At 36.3% G+C, this 24,066-nt stretch overlaps 1 protein-coding gene and 1 long non-coding RNA gene across 2 annotated transcripts in view; one reads left to right on the plus strand and one right to left on the minus strand.

Moving 5' to 3' along the window:
- Positions 1 to 24,066, plus strand: part of HS3ST5 (heparan sulfate-glucosamine 3-sulfotransferase 5) — a 204,144-nt gene that overhangs the window by 143,061 nt on the left and 37,017 nt on the right. The window lies entirely within an intron of this gene.
- Positions 1 to 24,066, minus strand: part of LOC308192878 — a 59,570-nt gene that overhangs the window by 28,072 nt on the left and 7,432 nt on the right. Inside the window, exon 2 of the long non-coding RNA XR_013949183.1 lies at positions 1 to 14,930. This exon is cut by the window's left edge and continues 28,072 nt beyond it. This is a non-coding gene — a long non-coding RNA (uncharacterized lncRNA). The remainder of the gene's footprint in view (positions 14,931 to 24,066) is intronic.

Below are 24,066 nucleotides of genomic sequence, written 5' to 3' on the forward strand. Positions count from 1 at the left end.
TCCTTCTTCTTTCAGGCATATTTTTGGAGAGAGAAAGGCCTTCAAAATTACCATAATATTTTAACTTCTTTTTGTAGACAGGGAAATGAGTTCTGGGGCAGATCAATTCTAGCAGAAGTGGTAACTTTTAGTGGTTTTACAATTTCATCTCTCCTACAGACATGAGATTTTGTCTTTCTGGCACTTTCTCACTCTTAATCTTTTAACTTCTTTTAACTAGAAATTCAGTGTTTTTTTAAATGAAATATATTCAGTGGTGTATAAAGAATATATATGTGTATTGTATTATATTAAAACCTCAGCCCCTCTCACTAGCAAGGAACATAATTTTCATAACATTTCAACAAAAAAGTATGCTAAGTGTATTTTGTTTGGAGGAGATTCTTATATATCTATTTCATAGATGAAAGATAAAGGAGAGAAGGAAGTGCTGCTTCATGCAATATGGTCTGTGAAGCTGAACTGTTGTCATAGCTGGTATCTCATTTTAACTTTGCAGGTCTTGATGAAAAAGGATCTGAGTTCAGTCAGTTATTGAGCGTATGCTCCAGTGACTGCCAGATTGATGCTTCTGTCATACAAGAATGTGACAATAGTTGCTATGGGTTTCCTGATTCACTTAATTAGATTTTTCCCTGTATAATTAGCACATCTTTAGTCTGAACTTCAAACTATGTCACCAATTTATTTTGAAATTAGAGAAAGTGTTAAAGAGGACTTTATTCATCTCATTTCTTGTAAAAGCCTGTGTTAAGACCCACTAGGAATATCATAGAGTAAAATTATTAAGAGGTCAGTATGTGATGTGAAAACAGGCTGTTTGACCTAGTTTTGGCTGTGGCTGAGACATCCGAACTGACTGAAATGCAGCTGTGGGGAGAATCTCTTTTTGTTTTGTTTCTCAGGAATGAGGTGAAGCTGGTGGGAAAGAGTAAAGTGGCTTTGCAATAAAATATCAATTCAGTTTTGGGGGTCATCACACACAAAAGTATTATTATAGCACAAGAAAATCTGGTTCACCATGCTGAGAGGAAAGTAGGAAAGGAACATTGTAGAGCAAAGAAAGGTAGATACACGGTATGAAACTTTGCAAGTTGTTTTTTTTCATACATGCAATCACAGGAATTACAAAGCTTTGGATTTGTCTAGTAATGTTTCTGTCCTTTCATGGGCTCTTGAATAATAAATCACTTTGTTCAGACAATAAATTGCTGAACTATTGTAAAACTATCAAAAGGTCAGTTTAAAAAAAGCCTTGATTTCACACTACACAATATAATACACAATTATACAATAGGGTTGTGACATTCCCCAGTATGACCTCAACCAACATGCAACAGAGGCTGAAACATCCTCAGCTCTCCCTCCAGCACCATGGTCCCATGGGCCTTCTGGTGTCCCTGCAGTAGCTGTCTTCTGTGCCACTCATCCTCCTCATATCCAGCTGCTTTCACTGCCTTTAGGAAGAACACAGCCTACTGAGCACACCTTTTCCTCTGTCTTTTTGCTATGCTTTTGCTCTGTCTTTTTTGCCACCAAGCACTTAGGTTGGCACTTCATAACGCACCACAGGTAGACCTTCCAACGGAAAGTGAGAGAGAAGTGACATCTGCTTAAATGTGGATGCTGCAAAGCAGGCCAGAACACAACAATCACCTACACTCTTTTGTTGTTGTTTGTTTGTTTGTTTGTTTGTTTGTTTTGATGTTTTTGGTTGTTGTTGTTAACTTGAGCTAACATTTTTTTTCCATTGCAACACAGCTCCCATACTGGAGAAAAAAGGATGGCAGTAAAGATCATTCTGCCACTACCAAACACTTTTTAGCACATGTGTATGCCACTACAGGCTGCTCTTACAGATACCACTGACTAAACTTTCATTAATCCAGAACTATGATTTCAAAGCAGAAGCACTGGAACTGACAATGTTTATATAAACACAGATGGCTTTGATATTCATTTGGAAAAAAAAAAAAAAAAAGACCAGAGATTTGGGGAAAGGCAAAAGGTAAAATAAGTTGACAGACTTAGGATGGGTTACTTTTCTTAAGGAAGTTGGTTCCCATGTTTGCCTTAAAACACATTGATATCTTCAGTTTTAATGTTATTGATTTAGAATCATGTATTGCAGTGTAATAGAGAGCAGCCTTTGCTAGTCCTTCCTGAGAACTCCAATTCCCAATTACATTCTTCAGCTATTTAGTTCCTAAGAACATCTTCAAAGTTTGATAACAATTTATGCTGTCAGCCTACAAAGTCAATTTTACAGAATCCAACACAACTAGTGCCTACTTATGTGAAGCCTGGAGCCTACTTTGGTTCTCCACGAAGGCCATTTGATATCTGCCACCTTTTATGGTTGACCTTGAAGGAGAGTTCAGTTTGGTAATTTATGGCAAACACCATCCAGGAAGACCCATTTGCAAGATTCACTGTCACTTAGTGCTAAACGATCGCTCCCGACTCTGAAGACAATCTGAGTCCCTGACAGAGCAATCCCATAAAAAATATTGCCTGGCCGCCCAGGTGTCTTTTCCAATTATCTGGAGTAGAAATTAATACTTTTAAAAGCTGCTAGTTTTTGAAAGGTTATTACAATTTATTCCAGCAGTTTCTTTTACACATTATGATGAATTGGTTTATTACGCTGTTATTTTCCATGTCAGCTTTTTTAGAAGATTGAATCATAATGTTGAAACATTAGAGTGAATGGCAAACATATTATTTTACAGCTGAGTAATATATTTCCTCTAAAAAATTGTGCTATGTTTTTAATAACAGGTAATTTTATTATTATGCTGCTTAATACTGTTGTTCCACATTATTTATTTCTATGTGGAAAGGATTGGAGGACTTCCTTTTAAGATGCCAATGATATCTTGGTCAGGACACAAAATATATGAATGTTTAACAACCCAAACTGTGAACTGTGCTTGGAAGCATAACAATTCATGGCTTCTCAGTATCAGTTTAATATATGGAGCAGCTCCAGGGAGAATAAATGGTTAGAATCACTTTAGTGGGCTTCTAAATTTAGAAACAAAAGGTATTTTAATCTCATGTATTCTTCTTTGATTTTTTTTTCTTTCTGTGATAATCTCTGGTTTTGGGTGCTATTTTTGTTCCCCGAATCCTCTCCAACCAATCTATAAAAGGATGGTAATTAGCATTTTAATGGGAATAGTTGAATCTCACTGTTATCCTGCAGTGAATGTATTCCTATTTATGTAGAGCTCAGCAATACTAAAAGACAAAAGAAATTCAACATTTCATTTCTTTTTTTGGAAGCAGGTTGGGGGAAGGGAGAAGATGAACATGGAGGCTTCCACCCATTTTTGACACTGTGTCTCCATATAGAATAGTTTATTTTTTCAGCATGAATTCTGAAATTTTGGCACTTGATCATCAGTTCTGCAGGGGGCTGAGTACTTTGAACTCCCATTGACTTCTCTCACAGCACAGTAAAATTTCCATCCTAAGGTGCACAGCAATGCCCTGCATATTTTTTTAAAGTGGAACAATTAACTCAGAATGGTTTAGTATGAAGTACTGTTTCAAAAAAAAAAAAAAAAAAAAAAAACTTCCTGTAGGTAAATGGTGTCAATTTAAAAAGTTGTAGGTTACTGCTAATAAGGGTCTGACACTATTTTTCAAGCAAGCACATGTATAGATAAAGCCTAAATGTTTAGAGTGTATGACAACTACAGCTCAGATAGGAAGATAATGGCATTGAAAATAATCTTCCCTCAAAACCAGAACTTACCATTCACTGTTAGAAACCCTATTTATGTAAGCATGAAGGGCAACCTGTCATTAACTCTGAGAACCTCATAGATATTACTGAATTTCATTCTCCATTTCATTAGGCTGATTTGCATGGCAGCATAGAGGGTAAGGCCCTGATGAACTTATCTTCTGTATGGTGTAGAGAAGTTATTTAAGTTTATAATATGCAATGCTTGAATTCTTGCTTTATGCCTTTACAACAGGTTCTGTGCAATGCCACAGTTCACAAGAGATGGAATGGGTTTATGGATAAGAACAAATTATATTACAGGAGAGCAGGTCCTGGCTTATCTGGGAGAAGCTCAGGGTGCTGTGTGTGAGACCATGGTGCTGGACTGCCTCTGAGCCCCACACCAAGGTGTCTATTCCAGCCTTACTCAGACCCCAATGTGGGACACCCCAGAGTCCCTCCACATGGTTCAAATATGGCCTTTGTGAATATCCAAATGATATTGCTGAACAGAGCTGCTATGTGTACATCATGAGGTTCCTGTTTCTTACCAGACCACAAATCAGTAAATCTGTGGCTATGTTGACCAATCTGTTCATTCTTAAAAATAAATGCTTCCTGACTGTATTCAGCATATCCCATGTAATGCTGGTGAAGATGAGTTAGAAAAGACAGTTTTCCCAGTCCTATAAATATTTTTCCCACATTATCATATCAATCTCAGTGAAAAAGATCATGTACCTGAAATTCACATCCATGCAGGAGAGATTTCCAGATATTTCTGGTAAAAACACTGAGACTGTAAATAACTACATAGCAGTCTCTCATTTTTTCTGAATATCAAGATTTATTTCTCCTCAAGATAAATATTGACCTTGGCTTTAAATTGGTCAGAATTAATCTTTTTAGTCAATAAATCTTGATGTTCCCTTCCACAGAAATCAATACCTGCTTAGTATATCGGATTATTGAAAGGAATTAATAAATATATCTCTGCATGAAGATTTTCATAAATGGTAAACAGTCCAAATTTAGGAGGTTTCAAAGAGGCTCACAACATGTGAGCTATATAGACTATTTCAGTTTAATGTTAAGAAACTGCTGAACAGTGCATTAAATAAATTACTGTATTGCTAAGAGAGTTACAGTAAGGTCTGTTAAGTACTTATTTAAAAACTTGGCAACAGTGAACAACAATAAATAATTCAAGTAACACCTCTAATTTTACTTTTTTTCCTCCTTAATTGGTTTTACACCATTGTTTTGACACCCTTGAATTTAAAAACATGTGTATGTGTATATACATACATATACTCACAAAGAAGAAAATGCTTGCTATGCACTAATCCAGCTGTCAAATTATAACTTATAAATTGATGTATCAGAGCAGTGGAGTAATTCCACTCTGTCTTCAGAGCTGGCAGAGCCCACTGTGGGTATGAAGCAGAATGAACTTCTGGTGTTGCAAGAGAAAAAAAAAAAAAAGAAAAGAAAAAAAAAAAAAGAAAAGAAAAAAAAAAGAAAAGAAAAAAAAAAGAAAAGAAAAAAAAAGAAAAGAAAAAAAAGAGGGAGAGAGAGCAAGAGAGAAAAGAGTTAAGACTTGTTTGTTCATACAGATGTACATGTTCAAGCATAAGGTTATTTTTAAAATATAGAGCTATTGTATCATCATCTCAGTGAGACTCCAGAACACATACGCAAGAGGTTACATCTGACCCATCACCTAGAGAGGCAACTAGATGCCAAAAATTTGCCAAGAAGGACTGTCAGATGCAGCAGAGGTCAACAGCTGGAAAACTCCACACTTAAAGAAGCAAAGCCAACACTTTTGCTGACCAGGTTTTCACAGCCTGTTGAGATCTCTGGAATGACTCTATGCTTCAGGTTTTAAATTTAAAGGGATAGTTTCAGGATGATTTAACTCACCTTTTGAACGGGAGAAATAGTTGTTCTTTGTTTTTTTTAATTGTGTACAGAATACAAGACATAGTTGGCTTCTGCCAATTTTTCAAAATTTTGTGTTTATTTTCTTTTAAGCAACTTTTTCATTCAAAATGAAAATGCTTATGGCTTCTGCCAATTTTTCAAAATTTTGTGTTTGTTTTCTTTTAAGCAAAATTTTCATTCAAAATTAAAATGTTTATGGCAGGATTTCTTTCAAAATCCTTTTTTTTTTTTTTTTTTTGAGTAGGAGAATAGTGAAAGAAAAGACATTTTAATTTCTTTGCATTTAGATTTTAGTATTTACTTTTTGGGAGGATATGCAAGATATATTTGCATGACTCTGTGTGGGGATGTGTGTAGGTAAATAAATAGAGCACAAGATGTAAAACTACATTATACTGGCCCATTTTGAGCATTGTATAAATATATGCAAAGCACATAATGATCCCCAAATTGGTAAAAATATAGCACATACCGCTTTCAGATAACATATTGGCACCTCTTGGAACTTCAGATGGAAGTATCAACACTTTTGTCATGTGCATATCACCTTCATGCATGATGAAATATCTATGTATTTTAAGTCTTTTTTTTCCTCTAACAGTACCGTATGTTTCTGTATGTGCATCCACAATAAAAAATGGCATTTTCCAGCACATGCTTCTCCTTCTTTAATTTCAAGGAAATGGCTGTTGTTTTGTTTTGTTTTGTGATTTTTGTTTGTTTGTTTGTTTTTGACAGCAACATTCTTATTTTTAAAGATAAAGCAACTGTTAGTCAATGTAAAATTAAAGTGTTTATTTTTATTACACAAAAAAAAGTGAAAAGACTCTTCTCACTTACCTGCAAGTTCTCATGCTGCCATCCTTCCTTTTAACAGGATGTCATTTCAAAAAACTGTCTCCTTTGTACATAGACCATCAAGTTGTTTCCAGTGTGCAGAAGCCCTGCAATAGCTCCCTAGAGAGCTATTCTACCGAGTAGTGGAAGACTGCAGTAAATGTTATATATTTGCCTCTGACAGTACTGAATTTCCTCTGTCTTCATTGTGATATTTGGTTGGGGTGATGCATATTCACACCTCCCCAGTGAGTCCAGACACTTAAGGTAAAACCTACTGCTCTTATTCCCCATTCAATTTCCTACATTTGTCTATCAATAAGTGTCCTTGTGAAGTTTAATATTCTTACCATATTAATTTGTTCACCTGTATTAGCTATATTTAATATTTGACTCACCATGAAACATGAAACCAATCTAATTAGTTCCACCTTTGTTCCTAGCCAGGTTATTAGCAATTAATTATTAGGATAAAGTAGCTTTCATAAACAGTATTTAGCCATCCACAAGCAAAGACTGCATTGCTAGATCTGCTAATAGCTTTACAAATGAACTGGGGTAAACTCTTGCCCCATTCCCTCATCAGGAAAGAAAAAGATTTAAGATGAAGTCCTTCAGAGACTCTTCTGAACTTTGGGGAAATAAAACCCTATGCATTTTTAATATCCATATTGCAATTGTGCCCCAGTAGAATAACTGGGTGGGATTCACCTCACTTGACATTGGCTGAAGAAGAACTAAGCATCAACCCTGAGACAGATGGTTAATCATTAAAACTATCTCTCTCTACAGAGAATGATAACCTTCCACAAGTAATTCCACTATCTATCTTAAAATAGTATCATTGGCAGAAATGAAAGGCCATTGGGAGGCACTTGTTTTTCTCCATTGACTGCAGAGAGAGCCTCTATAGCTAAGCACCTGAATTATCTTCAAATTTTTGTTTCATGTAAATAAATATTTTTGTCAGTCCATGTTATGTATATTCATGTTAATATTCTTTGCTATTTAGCTTGTCTTACGTAACAGAGTCAGTCATGATAGTAGGACTAAAACAATGTCAGAGTTAACACCCTTAAAAAATTATTCTGGTCTAATCTGATTTTATTTCTTTTTTTTTTTTTAAGAACATGTTCTGTTTGTAAACGTATGACTTGTTCTCTAAAAGACTCCTTTTTTCTAGAATAAAACAAAATAAAAGGGTATTGATCTACTTTTGCACTTTCTAAGGCCTGTCTACCTCACAAAAACAAATTGTTTGGGAAAAAGAAGTGACTTCTATTTTGTAGTTTGGCAAATATCTATTAACATCTTCATTTCATAAAACTGCAGTCTGGCCTCCAATTGACCATGCAATTTGTAAACTCAGATGAAGAGTTAGGTAACCAGATCAGCTACCACTCAAGAGAGAAAAAGCAGTCATCTGACCAATCTCTTAAATTCAACAATAGATAAATCATAGAACTATAGTTTTTGGATGTGGCTTTAAAATGAAACGCAGAGGGTGGGAGGGGGTTGCTTTGCCACTACATTAGCTACATTCCAGGCACTCTTTGGTTTGGACAACTTTGCCATTTCCTTGAATTTACAATAACCAATCTAACAAGCCTAGTTCTCATATCCTTAGAAAAACATCATATTGGGAAGTTCATTTTCTCAGATAGTTTAATTCAGCTCCCATTAGTCAATGAAATTACTTTGTTGGCTTAAATGAAATTTGAGTTATGTACTATATACAGAACATCTGTACAGAATTGCTCAAAAATGCATTTAATCTAACGTATCATTTCTGGCAAGAATAAATAAATTGTTTTTAAGGAGAAGACTAAGAAACCAGACAAATACAGAATGATACTTTAACATGTACCTTTGCTACTACCAGCAATTTGCATTTGCGAGATTTTGTGAGCTGTATGTTGTAATCACATCACTGTGTTTAATAGCTTTTGAAGGATCTTTCACTGAAAGTTTTCAATCTACCTTTGAATCCACTTATATTTTTGACATTCACCATGAGTTCCACAACTCAATTACACTTTATTTGAAAAAGTACTTTCTTTTATTTATTTTAAATCTCCTAATGATAATCTCATTTGGTTCTTCCTAGTGCTGAAAAATAATGGATAATCAGTCCATGTTCAGTATCTCCATGCAATTTGTGATTTTATAGACATAAATCATATTCTGCTTCTAACAATATTCCTTTTAAATCTGGAAAGTTCTAGTTTACGTAACTACCCCTCCTAGGGAGGTCATTGACCAACCTTATTGTTCTTCTTTGAAGAATGTTTAATACTACTTTGTCTCTTTTGAAGTAACATAAGCAGAACTATCTGTAGAATTCAAGATGTAGGCATGCCAGGAATGCACACAGTAACATAATGATGTTTCATCTCTTATTGCCCTTTTCTACCATTTCTGCATTATTTTAACTACCCTGAGCACTAAGCTGACATTTTGCATAGGGCTATTTGCATTCATTTCTTCTGATGAGTGAAAGCTGATTTTCATTACTATGTTTGAGTGTACATGTATACTTAAGGTTGTTACTGCCAACACACACTAGTTTGACTTTTTGACAAAGTTTTGTCTGCCATATCATTTTCCTGTCATTCAGTAACATGAGATTCCTTCTGTAATTCTTCTCAATCAGTTTTTGTTTGGAATAACATGAAAATTTTCTCATACCAACGGTATTAGTATTCAATCTCACTATTCATCTCAGTTTCCAGGTCAGTTTTGTCTATGTGAGATAACACATTACAGCAGAGACTTTTTCTTTGTATTCTCAGTTAGCAAATCAATGCAATGTTTCCTAAAAGAAAAATAAACTGCCGTAGTATAATTTACCATAAATCTAACAATATGTGTAATCAGAAAGATTACATAACTAATGACTTGAGATTTTTCAGGCAGAATCAAAGGCGTATACCAATTACATAGCCAAAAGAGGATTCAAGGGAAAATCTATTTAGAAGTCATGCTACAGTTGACTGGAAAATGAAATACATATTCAATATTTTCCTTGGCCTCTATTTTTGTTTATGTAGGCTATAAAAAATTATGTTCACATAACAGCTACAAGTACAGATATTGGCAAAAGTATGTTTCAGGTCAGTTTTTCACTCGTGATCATCTGTTGAAATGTTTACAGTCTTGAAATACATACAGTGTCCAATTAATCTTTCAATTTACTTCACAAAGACTTGAACATCAGCTTGAGACTTGAAACTATAATTATTCAATTAAATAGTGCACTTAATTATTTTTAGACGTGCTATACCTTTGAACAATGCTCATTTCTTTTTGTCTCTTGTTTTGTGTGACAGTAACACTATCAAAGCTTATGCAGAAACAGTTTGAGTATTAAAAAGCAAAGTTTGAGTTCTTAAACAACAAAAAAGCAGTGTTATTTTATTATTTTATTTTATTTTATTTATTTTATTTTATTTTATTTCTATGATAGATATAGTTGTTGCAGGAATTATGAATTTAAAAGAATTACGTGGACACCTTGTCACCAGGAATATCTGCCCTGAAACACACAACATAATGTCTGCCCTATGAAATTATCTTCTTATCACCTATTGTAAAACAAATATTCACACATGGCAGTTCACACAAACATTATGTATTACAAGCAGTGTAATTGGCAGAACTTATTAAAAGTCACCCACATACTTATAGGCGCACCAATAATCTTAATATCTGCAGGATTTACATGTTGCCCATTATTCTATAAGTACTATATTTTTTAGTTCAGTTATGCTTATCCTTAGTCCTTAATGTTACACCAGATACAGTCACTGGAACCTGCTGAGTCAAGTAGAAAAAGGTCTGTGTTTGTTCCTTTTAGGTCAGAATATCCAACAAAGTTCTGCATACCAAAGAAACTCGGAAGTGAGCTTGGAGGAATGGTTATCACAGTTATTATTGCATATCCTCACTGTATATCACTAAATTATATATGACATCATATGAAATACGTGTGACCCTACCCACCCCTCTCCATCACAAAGCCTTTCCTACAGAAAACCTCCAGTTTCTGAGATGTTTTAATTGATGCCAAAGTATTGGTGCAGAAGCAGAGGGACCGTGGACATTCTGGTACTGGAGCAAGGATGAATATTCAAGCTATATATTATCCAGGGGAAAACTGACTTTAATTATATTCTATGCCTATTCTTTGTAGTTATCATGTGTACTAAATACAGTCAAATATAAGGTTATAGCTCATTAGTGATTAAATCTGTTCATTAGAAAGAACAAGAATTTTGATGTAGTTCTTGTGCTGAAGTTTTAGTGTGCTGCTCCACCTGTTTGTGGAAATGCATCCTCTGAAAAGAGTCCCTGTGTGAATTCCACCTCTTCAATCCTTCCTTTTTCCTGATACTCCCTCTCTCTACCCCTTTCCTGTTTAAACAAATGCCTCTCCTGTGACAGATCTACAACTGCTCATATGCATTGGCATACAACAGTATTAGTTTCAGATCAAAACTTGGATTACAAAAGTATATTTTCCTACAAGGTACATGTACAGCCTGTAGTGTAGGCAAAAGAATTTTTCTGCATCTATAGAACTACCTAAATAGTTCTTAATACAAACCCCATGGAAGTTCAAACAGTCATCTAGGTATATAAAGGAAAATGGCATATGTCAGTACAAGAAATAGTAGTCAAGGGAGGTCAGGTGAGGCTGAATCTTGCTGCATGTGAAGGATGTCTCCATGATGCAGGACAAATTATAGAGCTGAATCTCCTGAGTTAAGGAGTTGTGGAATAAACAGTAGGAAAACTCAGTTCTGGGGCTTTCTAAAATATTTTAAAACACTGGATAAAGCTTTAGATACGAATATGAAATCATCAAGGGTTTTAAATAGAAAAAGTGAGATGTGAAGTAGCAGAAGTAGATCTAGCACACAACATACATTACTCGGTGAAAAAGCACAGATATATTAGGTGCATCCCTACAGGAAGCTGTGACAACAACAAGCCCCTTGAAGTTAAAATGCTATCTAACAAGCTTTAATAAAAAGCCATGTGGACCTTTTGGATGCTCTCTTCCATCATTGCTGTGATTAACATCATCTGTTCTTTTTGGCAAGCAAATAAATAGATAACTAAAACATGCTCAGATGCTCTTGCCTGAAATGTGACAAATATGCTTTGCCAGCAGATGAGAAAACATCTCTTTCCGAAGGATGGACTAACCTCAAAAAGTTGTGAGGCTTTTTTTAGTTTATGTATGCATGTGAAATTTGGGAGTATAAAAAATGATATATATATGAGTATGTCTCCTGAGCAAGAACTGATACCATACATGTCAGGCTATGTGAATTAGTAAATGAAATCAACGAAATTTTTCACGTTTTATCCCCCCCCCCCCCGAGGAAAATGTGTTTTACTTTCATATGCTTCCCATATTTGTCTAGAAGGCTATTAACTCTTGAATCCATTGACCAAACCTGACAGAAGATAGAATACTCAGCAATAGCTATTGCTTATGAAAATAAGCAATGAGGTGGAGAAGACCTTCCCAAGAAGAAAAAAAGCTGAAATACTAGCTTACTCCTTTTAGGCAGCAGAGATTAGGTACTAGGAGAAGTCTGTCAGTTTACATTACTTAGATACATTTAAAGGATCACAATGAATGACATGGTGTGGCCCAAAAGTAGCTTACTGAATTGCAGTTCATCCAGTCTAACCCTTGTTTTTCAACCAGAGAGGATGTCTCACATGCTATAGCCTGCTCTGCCATTTTCTTCCTGAGCTCCTGCCCTGGCTTCCAGTCTCCCTCAGGGTCACTGCTCCCACTGCAAGCCCTAGCAAACATGGTTGCCTCTTTAGTCAAGACCATGCTTTTACTGCATATTTATGGCTTTTCCTATGGCTACATCTCATCTCCTAATACTTCTCTCTCACCTGAATAAGACTTGGTGAGTCTTCAGCTTGCACCTAAAACAACAGTCTTACTTATCCACTTGAAATGCCTTCCAGTGGCTTGTATGCTATGTGACTTCTTTATGATTCCCTCTGACGATATTTTTAGTTGAGCTAATTTATACCTTCCCTACCTCCTGCTGACTTAAGTAGGGGTTTCGTGATGCTGCAGATGCTGATTCCTCTCTGGTAATTGTCATGGCTTTGGCTTGGATAGAGTTAGTTTTCTTCATAGACGCTTGTATGATGATGTGTTTTGGATTTGTGATGAAAATTGTGCTGATACCAGAGGGATGTTTCAGTTGCTGCAGAGCAGTGCTCGCACAGAGCCAAGGCCTCTCCTGCTCCTGGTGCTGCCCGGCCAGCGAGGAGGCTGGGGGTGCCCCAGGAGCTGGGAGGGGACACGGCCAGGACAGCTGGCCCAGGCTCCCCAAAAGGATGTCCCACACCATGTGGCACCATGCTCAGCAAGAGCAGCTGGGGGAAAGGAGAAGCAAGGGGGAACGCAATCTCAGACTTCAGTGGGCACTGTGTATTCCATCACACAGCAAGACTTACCCTTTGGAGAGTGATTTCTAGAGCACATTCTCTGTTGCTAATGAAATAGTCAATCATGTAATCAGTTCTATCAACCTGAGGGTGTAGCCATGTTGCGGGTAATTGCCATAGAAAAGAGATATGTGTCTTGAAATATCTGTCACTGAATGTTACGCAAGAACAAATGTATAGTTGTAAGATGACTGACTAACTTAGAAACTATTAATGGTGAAGGGACAACAGTTTCTTCTAATGACAGGTATGTATGGGTGCTGCCCAATACAATGGAGCATATTAACAACATAATTAACAGAAAACACTGCTTTCACAGATATTTTTACAGATCCTTTCACGGCAAACCTTTCAGATATCCCTTCAGATAACCTTCACTCTTTTAGAATGCTTTTCCTTGGAAGTAAATATTAAGATTATTTTCTGTCTCTGAGAGTGCATACTGAGGGAAATGATTTTGCTAAGATACGAAGTCAGGCAAATACTCCAGTGCAGATAGAATGTGTTGGAGCAAAAGAAGGGGATTTCCCTCCGTAATGAGGGAAGGAACTCAGCTTCCTATATCCTGTTGAAGAGAAGTATTTGTCTTTAACAATTTTACACATTTTTAAACAGAAATTTTAAATACTTCCTTGTGTTTTCCCAATTTTTTAGACCTTAATACAAGAAAATCAATTCATGGTTCAGAGGTTGGTGTGGTCTACATATCTGGAGTTCTCCCCAGGATATCTGAAATCATTCTGAAACCTACTGAGTGGTTTGCAAACCTCTAATGATTTTCACTTTCAAGAAGCAAGTAATCACTACCACTTCAATAAACTTGATAAATTGCATAGATTTAGAACAAAGACAAGTTCTACTAGCAAAAGAAGCAATTCTTTAATGTTGTTTTGAATGTATCAGGAAGAGTCAACAATGAGACAATGCTGCCTTTTTCCCTGCCCCTTTGCAGCTTCAAGTCACCTTGCACAAGTCTGATAGCAGACTGCATGAAATAACTCCTAGTCATATACTACACTCTGAAAATGGTAACACAATCAATTTTCATTTTATGAGCATCCTAGCACTCAATTCAGGTCCTATCCTTTCCATCTGTGCATACTTATTTCTTTCATACTCTTTCTTTTACTCTCCTTTCTGGCTTCTACAATTGTGCCCCTTTCTCTGTCCTCTCCATCATAACTTCCTTGTGCTTCTTTCTTTCCTTCTTTCTTTTTTTTTTTTTTCTCTCTTTTAATTTTAAAGAGTCATTCTTCAATATTGGTTCTCTTCTTATTTTCTGAAACAGATGAATTATTGACTATGAATTTTCCATGCCCAAAATGCAGCCTAAAAAAGCCACCACACATGGAAAATTCAAGCCTATATCTTCAAAATCTTGGAAAGTTTGAAATCACGAAATGCACAATCTAGTGCTAACAAATATCAAGATTTTTTTTTACTAGGGTCAGCCAAATTGACCTCACCTTTGTTAAATCCCTTCTTGCTCCATAGAACAGGGTAGGTGCCTAAATAAAAGGGTCATGTTCAGGTGCTTGAAATGTATATCGGTTGGACAGAAGACCAAGTAAAACCTATTCATTTCATTGTCTGACTAATGTCATGATTTCATTCAAAATAATGTCAGGCTTGTGATGTTGAATTACTTTTATCCATATTGAGTTCAAAGGGGGATAATGACTCTCAGCCCTTTGCACAAGCAAGAATTAACAAATAAGTTGGCCAGGCAGAGGTAGGACCTACAGGATAAATACCTCTAGACAAGGTGTCCAACTCTTTGGAGCAGGAATGGGTTCCTCAGGGCTGGCAACCTGGAAAACAGCTGTCTTGGAAAGAGGGAAATGTCTTTTTAATCACAAGCTTCAGTGTCAGGCCAGTGATGGGGTTGGGGGAAGTTTTAGGTTTGCATGTTCTCCAGTATCTGAAATTTCAAAAAATTTTTAGTAGTTTAAACCCCAAATGGTCTGTCTTATCACTCATTTGTAGATGGCAATTTGAAACGAAGTTTCATACACTATTTAAAACCTTGTACATTTATTATTTCCTTAAGGCCTTTCTAATTTCAATATGTATTTCTGTCTGCTAGAATTTTCTCAGGGTAGTTGTTTTGAAGATTTAGGTTAAAAATAACAAGTATTTCATACAAATAGTAAACTGTCAGAAATTGGTAGACGAAATTCAGAAGATTCTTAAGTTAAAGCAATGTGGAAGGCTGATGCAGATTTTAATTTCCAAAGACTTCAAAAGTGTATGTCCACATTCTGAGACACTGCAAAGTATTATCATTAAAGGAGTGCCTTGTTAAGTAAGTGTTAATTTTTAAAACTTCCTTACAATGATAAGGCCACATGATAAGACCTTTTAATTTTCACACAAAATGGGTGTATGCAGTGCAAAAGGGGGCTCTTGCACATCTCTGCAGCACCAAGCAATGCAGAGCGGCTGTGACCATGCTGAGTGCCTGAAACAGTGCAAGTAACCACAGTTAAAGGTGTTTCTGCCCTGTGGTTTTTCACATCTAAGAGTCTGGTTGGGTATACAGGGAATTGCATGTGGGTTTGTTTGTTTGTTTTTCATGGAAAGTCTCATGTTGTATAAGCAGGACATCATTCACCCCAGTTAACAATAATATAATAGATGAGGAATCTAGAAATATTGCTGTCTCATGTACTTTAAGGTTAAAAAAAAAAAAAAAAAAAAACTTTACGTCTTTACCTTGATACAAGGCAAGTGAAAGACCACTGTTGCCCAACTTTGAAAACAAGAGGTGTGGTCAGCACCCCTGTGGTCTCCACTGCCTCCCAAAAGGCACAGTAAATCAAGAACACTGCAGATGTAAGGAGGAATCACTCATGAAAAGGGGAGCTTCCCAGCATGATTTTCTGCAGCTGCTTACCACGCTGGGGCTCTTCCTTCCTTCAAAGACTTTTTATTTGGTCTATATATAGAAGAAATGCAGATGTCTGTTGTGAGGGGGTGGAAGGCACTGTGGAATAGTTGCTTTCCCAAGCTGAAGATGTTAAGTTGCTTGCAATAATGCACTTGATTCATCCCATACTTAGCAATGAATTGGTGTCTGAGAGCAAAGGAGAGGCTGCGTGCAGCAAGGTCAAAAGCATCTAGTGATTATCAGCCTGACAATATTAAGAAGCAAGTACATCTTATTTTACTCACTTTAGGAAAACCGTTATGGGAAATGTTTATTCAGGACTAAGGGAATTCTAACCACTATTCCATTATCAAATTAGTGTCACGCAATGGGAAGAGGTTGTAAACTGGGGTATGTTCTCCAATGTCATATCTGAATCCTGCTCTCACTACTGTGGCTTATCGGATGAAACAAGCAGTGCCATTCTGTGGATGCCCCCCAGACTTATGCCTATGGATTGAACGAAAAGCAAGGACACAAGAAAGGCATGGCTCTTGGCTTTCTGTAAAACAGTTGTTGGTTTTCATAATTTCTAGCTCTTAGAAGCTTTCTGTCTAGAGGATTGAGTTTGTTTTTTACAGAAACTGCACACTTTTCTCAGCTATTACCAGGGAGGACGTAAAATGGCCTTGAAACAAAGGTTAGTGTTTCATTTCCCACTCACTCTTATCCATATGTACCTGAATGTCTATTTGACTTACGATTAGATATTCTAAGATGCTTTTAAGGGGATACCACCATTGGGAAACTTCCTATACTAACACCCAAGATGACATAAGAGTACACAGCAGACTCTTAGCTCTCCATTCAGCTTAGTTTTATGCAAGGCAACTTGAGCTGAACAGAAATGCTTCACTAGCCTACTGGGAGAATCAGGCCCTTAATATTTTACCTAGAGCTTGTTGGAAATTTTTCATCTGAAAAGATTTTCAATAAAAAAGGGACATTACTGATGAGAATATTTGTGATTATAATCTAAATTATGAACTGCCACTTGAAATAATTGTTTATTTGTTTTTGATGGTGTCTGTCCAGCTGGCTAGAGAAAAGTAAGTAACTTCCAAATTTTCTTTCCTTTTTTATTTTTTTATCAGTTTTGTAGTAGAAAATACTGATGTGGGAAAATGACAACAATGAAGAATAAAGCAGCATTTTTCATAACACTGCTTGTTTAGAAAAATGCTCATTTCTCACTGTTTGAAATTTTAACAGCTCTAATTCTTGTGTATACATGAAAAGAAAAGAAAAATTGTTCCACTAACTTGCTCCCATAAGCAGAAAAGCTTACCCATATGTCTTTCTTGCTCGTGGCTTTTAGCCATTTTCATCATATTTTGCCCATTTTCATTTATTCTCCACCCCTTTCATAGACCAGTGTCATTTGCAGCACACTTGCATGTGCTGTTTATCACCGGTGTCCCCCCGGCTGCTACTCTGCTACCATGACTGCTTAATGCAGCATTCTGGCAGGAGTCCACCCAGAGCCCTCGCCAAGATTTCCCCACTCTCCCTTTTGGTATACAAATGAGTGCAAAATAAACTCAGCAAGAATTTGCATTCAGGCTTACATGACCAGGGAGCTTGGGTGGACTGACCAAACCTAATGTCTAAGTTTTCACTTCTCTTTCAGTCACAGGTTAAAACATTTTCAATTTATATATATATAAGACCTGCATACAGTTAATGAAAGTCATAGGAGCAGTTCAACTGTGCTGTTAGGCTCAGAGCATGAAAGATCATATATCACTGTAACCTACCTAACCTTCCCTGTACTAAATGACAAACTGCTGGAAATAGCCTTTGGGTCAGGTCTCACATTCACTAAAATACTTGTCCTTCAGCTGAGGACTCTGTTGAACTCATATATCATTCAGCATCTTAAATCACAGAGACTTGCATAAATGCTAAATACTAATTAAGATTAAAAAACAGCGAAAGGTAAAGTCCATGAAGCAGGTCATATCAAGGCCTAATTATTTTTAGAATGTATCTTTTTTTGGTGACCTTAAGATATAAGACTGCAATTTGTAGGAGTATATGATGTTGCTACTGTACTTTATTCTGCAACTCAGATCACCTTTACAGCCCATTCAGGCTACACCTTCTGTTCATCCAAAAAACGAATTTAGAGTTGTACACCTCAAGAAACAGCTCATGGCAACATGTCTGCGTTCCTGGGGGCTTGGCAGATGTTGAGAAACTTTTCAAATTTTCCTTAAATTGTTTGATTAATGGCTCCCAACAAGCCGTTCTTCAAAGGTTTTATTTCACACACAGGGCATCATTTGCTGAGAAAATGCTGTTTCTTGAAACGTTTAAAGCATGGATATAAAAATGTATTTTGGAATAAAGTGGGAACTATCAGTGGTGCCTTATGCATTTAGGTGCACAATGAAGTTGGCAATTATTACTTAAGCACCACTCTGTGCATGTTAAATGCTTTCTGAGCAGTGTTTCTGCCCTGAGGAACAAACATGCTGAAGAGACACAAAGCCAGCAGGCAGTGAAAAAGGGAAGACAAGAGAAAATTTATGTATCAAATCAGTCAATTCCCTGCAAGTAGCATGGCAGAAGTGTTTTTTTTTTTTTCTTTTTTTCTTTCCTTCTTTTTTTTCATGTGGCAGAAGGCAGGGAAGTAGCAGATCTGCTCAGGGAGGTCGGACAGTAAATATGGAGGTTTTTAGGTGATGGAGCAGCTGACAAACAGGCTGCTTTGATGTGAATTGAATTGCATCAGGGTTTTCAGAGCTGAATAATATGACTTTGTGTAGGGCACATGGTATAAATAATGAAAAAGAGAAGGAGAGCACGATACTGAGTCATGTTTTGAGATAAAATGCGAGTTACTGGCAGAGAGAAGGCTCTATTCTGAGCACCACTGCAGAGAGGACTCAGACAAAAGAGTGGTGACAAGGAAGGGGAGAAGGAAATGCATTGCAGTGGGTCAAGAGGAATTACATACACATGACAAGCACTTCAGCATTTCAAAATGCACCATTAGAAAAGTGAATATATTTGAAAATAACAATATAAATGAGTTTGTTCCTGTTTTCTGCCCATTTCTAGAAATCAGACACAAAAGGTGGCATGGCACTACTTCAACTTACTGTTTGTTGTACTCCCTTCTATACCCAGGCTTCTGGAAGGTAATTGTTATTCCTAGCCTTGGAGTCTAATTCAGCATCTTCTGATGCAGAGGTGCAATCCCCTCTTGCCCACACACTATTGTGTGTGCAGTGCTGTCGTAGTCCACAGTTGGTTAGTCCCTAGGAAGCTATTACCAGCCAGTGGAATATAGAGAAGGTCCAAACTGTTTTGAATTACACCCCAGATGTGACTAATGGCAGAACACAGTGCAAACTGAGCTTCTGCGAACTGCAGGGCAATGTCATGCAAGGCAAAGAAGGAAAGAGTCACGGCTAATTTTTCCCTTCTATTGTTTAAAATGTCACAATGTATGTGCAGTTTTTAAAATCCCAGTTAAAAATAATTCAGGCAGAACTGTGATTCCTGTGTGTTTGATATGTCTTCTGATCAGTCTTTGTTGGAATTATCTGTACCCCAGAATAATTATCTTTACACATTTCCTTGTATTAGCATTGTAACATAATCACATTTATATAGCTTTCTGTCTGACTTTTTTAATTGGTTCTGTAATAGCCTGAGTGTAAAAACAGCAACCTGAAGTGATTAGTCATTCATTTTCCCTGTCTCTGAGTCAAAAGAAAAAAGATGAGCTAATCAAATCCATACCACCATGCAGTCTTTTCCAGGAGTAGCTATAAGTGACAGAAGTTGCTTTTACAGTGCAGAAAATCACTTCAGTTCTTTCCCCAAATGGCTGCAAAAATTCAGTGTGGAGTTCGTGCAATAACTTCCTTGAAACTGCTGTGGGTTTATTTACATCAGAGAGAGAATTCATGTTTTTTTTGTAACACAGAGTCTTATTTAACTGAAAGGAGAACCATATTCCTTTTATGTCCAGCACTATCTTATTGACAGGAGGTTTTTCACTAGATTAATAAATGTTAGAAGGTAAAATATGGTACTAGTCAAACAACATAAATGATAATAATACATAAAGCATTTATAATGTGCAGCTAATTACCCTGGCTTGTATTATGAAGTGAGATGAACCAGCAACATCTTGTGAAGTTAAATACATTATGGCTAAACATCTAGCCATGTATCTTGGGACAGAAAAAGGATACTATATGTAAAATTTATTGTTTTATATTCTTAATTTCATATACAGTTTGTTACATATGTATAATATGTATTTTGAGTATTTTATACACATGACAATATTTCCCCTTTTATATAAATTATGTGCCATTTGAATGTATCATATAAAAACATTATTTAAAGGTATAGATGACCACTATTAGAGGCTAATATTATTGAAGGTATGATGTCAGTATTTAATTTACTAGTGCAGATGTAGCCAGTGCACTCAGTACAAGAGACCTCTTTATGTTAATCATTGTAGATAGCTAGAGAAAGTCCCTAACCTGAACAGTTTAAATCTAATTTGATGAGATGAAGAAAGGAAATATTTTAAGATATGGTACTGAGGCACAGATAGACTTAGTCACTTCCCCAATACGCTGATAATAATTAGGTAAAAGGGGAAAATGGACTTGGATGTCCTGATTCTTAACAAAGTATCTTAAATGCAATGACTGTCATTCCCTGCTAATGTCCATTGTATTCTGTTATTCTTCTTTTCATCTTATTTTACACGGTGCTGTACTTTTTTTTTTTTTTTTTCAGCCAGATTATATAGTGGTTAAAGATAATATTTGTGCCAAAAGATAAAACTTCCATTAACAAGCTGATGATGTCAGATGCTGTTATCAATTTATTTATTTAAAACTGCAGATCTGTCAACAGAAAACTGCAAGGGAACTTATATTTGCCTGAGTCATCTCCAAAAGATTTAACAACTAAGCCACAGGCATCAAGCTGGACTGATGTTATGCAAATGCTAAAGAGCTGTTGCTCAGCATCTCCATGGCCCCAGTGTTTTGCAGCTTTTTTTTTCATGAGATCCCTCCCAATGGTCGGCTCACCTCCCCTTCCCAGTTGCCCTCTGGGATGTGAACTGGTGAAGTATCCTCTGGTGCTAGAATTGAGGAAGAGGCTTCACTGTATCCTCTTTTGCCCACAACATCACCATGTCAAGCCTTTCACATCCACAGCCTGTTGAATAGCTGCCTTCTGACATTAGATTTACTTGGACTCAGTGAGGTCAGACAGAATATCTAGTGAGGCCTCAAAAATCGTGATATTGCTAAAATCTATTTTAAAAGATTGTCTTTCAAAATTGAGCTTTACTTCTGGAGAATAATTCAAAAATGTTTGCAACCTATTCTCCACAGCCATTAAATCTGGTTGGTCTGTTATTGATATGTTGAGTGGGTTTATTTTATTCTGTTTCTCCAGTTTAATCACATGCATCTAGGAAATGAGGTTTCATTTTAAATAAAAGCAATAATAATAGATCACTGAATATTATCAGATGTATCATAAAAAGTTGAAAGTGCACTACAGAATGTAAAAACCTCCCTTACTGAAGGCGACAGAAATATCACCCTTGTAAGGGCAACAGGCATGGTTCGAAGGGAGTTGTCACCTTTACTACAGATTTTTTTTTTCTCCTGTAGATTTTATAAAAGAAAGACATTATTTCTGAGCAATGTTTTATCCAAATACCATTAATCTGTTCTATCCATATGGTCACAATATTAACAGATCATAAGGTTTATATGTCCTGTTATCAAAACATCACATTTTCTTCCTTGACTGGACATCTTTTGTCATTTCAGCTAGTAACATTTGGCATGTTTTAAAGCTAGAGACTACAACATGTAAATTTCTCACTGTGATTTAGATGTCCAATTAGTGTAAGCACAAGTCATGTCAGGAACTACAGCAGAAAATAAATACAAGGAGGCAGCAGGAAAAAAAAAAAAAAAGTGTACAATAAGTGTGAACTTCAAGACTGAAAGCAGAAAACAGAATACCTACCTTGTCATTGAGTTAACAGAAGCCAAAACTCTACTACATTTTTTTCTAGTAAGATGTACATTTTTAAGATATTTTAAATGACATAAGAGATAAAGAAAATATCACAGCTTGAAATCTTTCAACATGGCTTTAGCAGAGTTAGTCATTTTAAATATAAGAGCCTTTTTCTAGTGTTCCTAGGTACTGCTACATGTTAAAAATATTAATTATCCAAATTAGGTGATAAAATTGCAATGGATCTTGTTATGATATAGGGATGAAGTATCTCCAGAACTCAACAGAAACAGATATAATTTTCTAAGCAAATATTTTAAAATATATACAGATCTTTCCTTACGTATGTCTGTGTATATATGTACGTACATGAAGTCCTTTGTGACCTTCCTACTTTTCATGGAGGAAAAACTCTAAGAATTTGAACTGTTACAAATCCCTAATCTCACTCTCCACTACACTTATATATAAATATATATACATATATTTATTTTTTTTTCTTTCCCTGCTAGGAAACAGTTGTCTTCTGAAAATTACAATCTGTGGACTACATTCTGTACTTGCACACATGGGTTTCTCTATTCTGATTGCCTTGAAGATGGGCTATAAAGGCAAACATCACAGGGGGACTCACTGAGGTGTTGTCTGTAGTGAGACTGGTGTACATCTGTGATCACAGAGAGGGACAGAACCGTAATAAACACACGAAGAGGAACAGTAGAAACTGGATATCTGAATTATCTACAGTAAATTTCCAAATTCTCATTCCAGTTGCAATTTCAAGAGTAGGATGAAACAGAAATGGAAGACACTATTGTAAAGAAACATCATGGTAAGTCTGTTTGAAGGAGTTGTTTTCCCTGCAAGGAGCAAAAGAAAGCAGTATCCTTGTGTGCTGAGGGAAAAGCAAAGTATGAAACTACAGCCCCCCAGGGTGCTGTCAGTGGAGCTCCTTCTGCTGGCCCAAAGTGCACATGCTCTGCTCTTGATAAAAGCTGTAGAGAGCAATGATGCTGCTGTAACAGTGTCAGCAGCTCGGCAGATCTGCAGCTGGTGTGCTCCTGAGTGGCAGCACAAGCTGCCTCCATTTAGCAGCTTCTGCAGCATTTTACCCTAACAGCCCCATTTGCCTCACTCTGTTCCACACATATCTGGTAGTTTTGTAGCTTCACAATAATATTTTGCATATTTTAATACCAATATGAGGGGAATGGCTCCTCATTTACATCTTTCTAACATCTTGTATGTTTTCTACAACCAGGCTATATTAATACAACTCTATAATAATAATAATAATATATTTTAAAAAAATCATAATATTAAACAAATAATCTTCCTTCTTCAGAAATAGGTGGGTAAATCTTCTGTCAAGAACTCTTTAAAACTAAATTGGGCATTTCATCAAAAAGTGATTGTTAGAAGAAAGCCTTCGTGGGAAATATAAAAGTAAACTAAAATGTCACTTTAATCTATTCTTTCTAGACAAGAGCTCAATAATTGAACTAAAAGTATCCCTGCCTTTCACAAACTTATTTCCTGTAGAAACATATTTGATGATTCTCAACTAGTTTGCTTCTAGGTCTGGCAAACACAAGAGATTATTTTTTTTTATTTTGTGGAACTGTAATACTGCAAAACTGCAACCTTTTTTTCTTTGAAGGGATCTGTTTCATGTTTATTTATGCTTATCTGATACATATAAATAACTGATGCCTATTCACCAAGCCACCATCTGTGTACAAGTAGGCAAAAAAAATATGAACCTTTCAATAAATCAATGCCAAAAAATAGTAGTACAAAGTATTGTAGTACTTGGTACTTTTAGTATAATTCCTTCAGGCAAGAAATGAGCAGAGAGGTGGATGGAAATTTCATTTCTTTTTCTCTCGCTCACCTTCTTCACCCCCTAGATTGTCTGATCTCAGTAAAGGACCAAGATCTCAGTGAAGGACTCAGACTGTTTGCTGGATGGTCATTGGAAGGTCTTTAGCATGATATGGTCATGTGAATGTTTATCTTCAGCATATGGTCTTTCTTATCTCAGTGTAGTCCTCTCCTTTCCCACAGCCTGTTTACCCCCAGTATTCCCAGTCCAAGACTAACT

This window comes from Anser brachyrhynchus (assembly GCF_964034855.1).
Source record: "Anser brachyrhynchus genome assembly, chromosome: 3".
Taxonomy (NCBI): Eukaryota; Metazoa; Chordata; class Aves; order Anseriformes; family Anatidae; genus Anser; species Anser brachyrhynchus.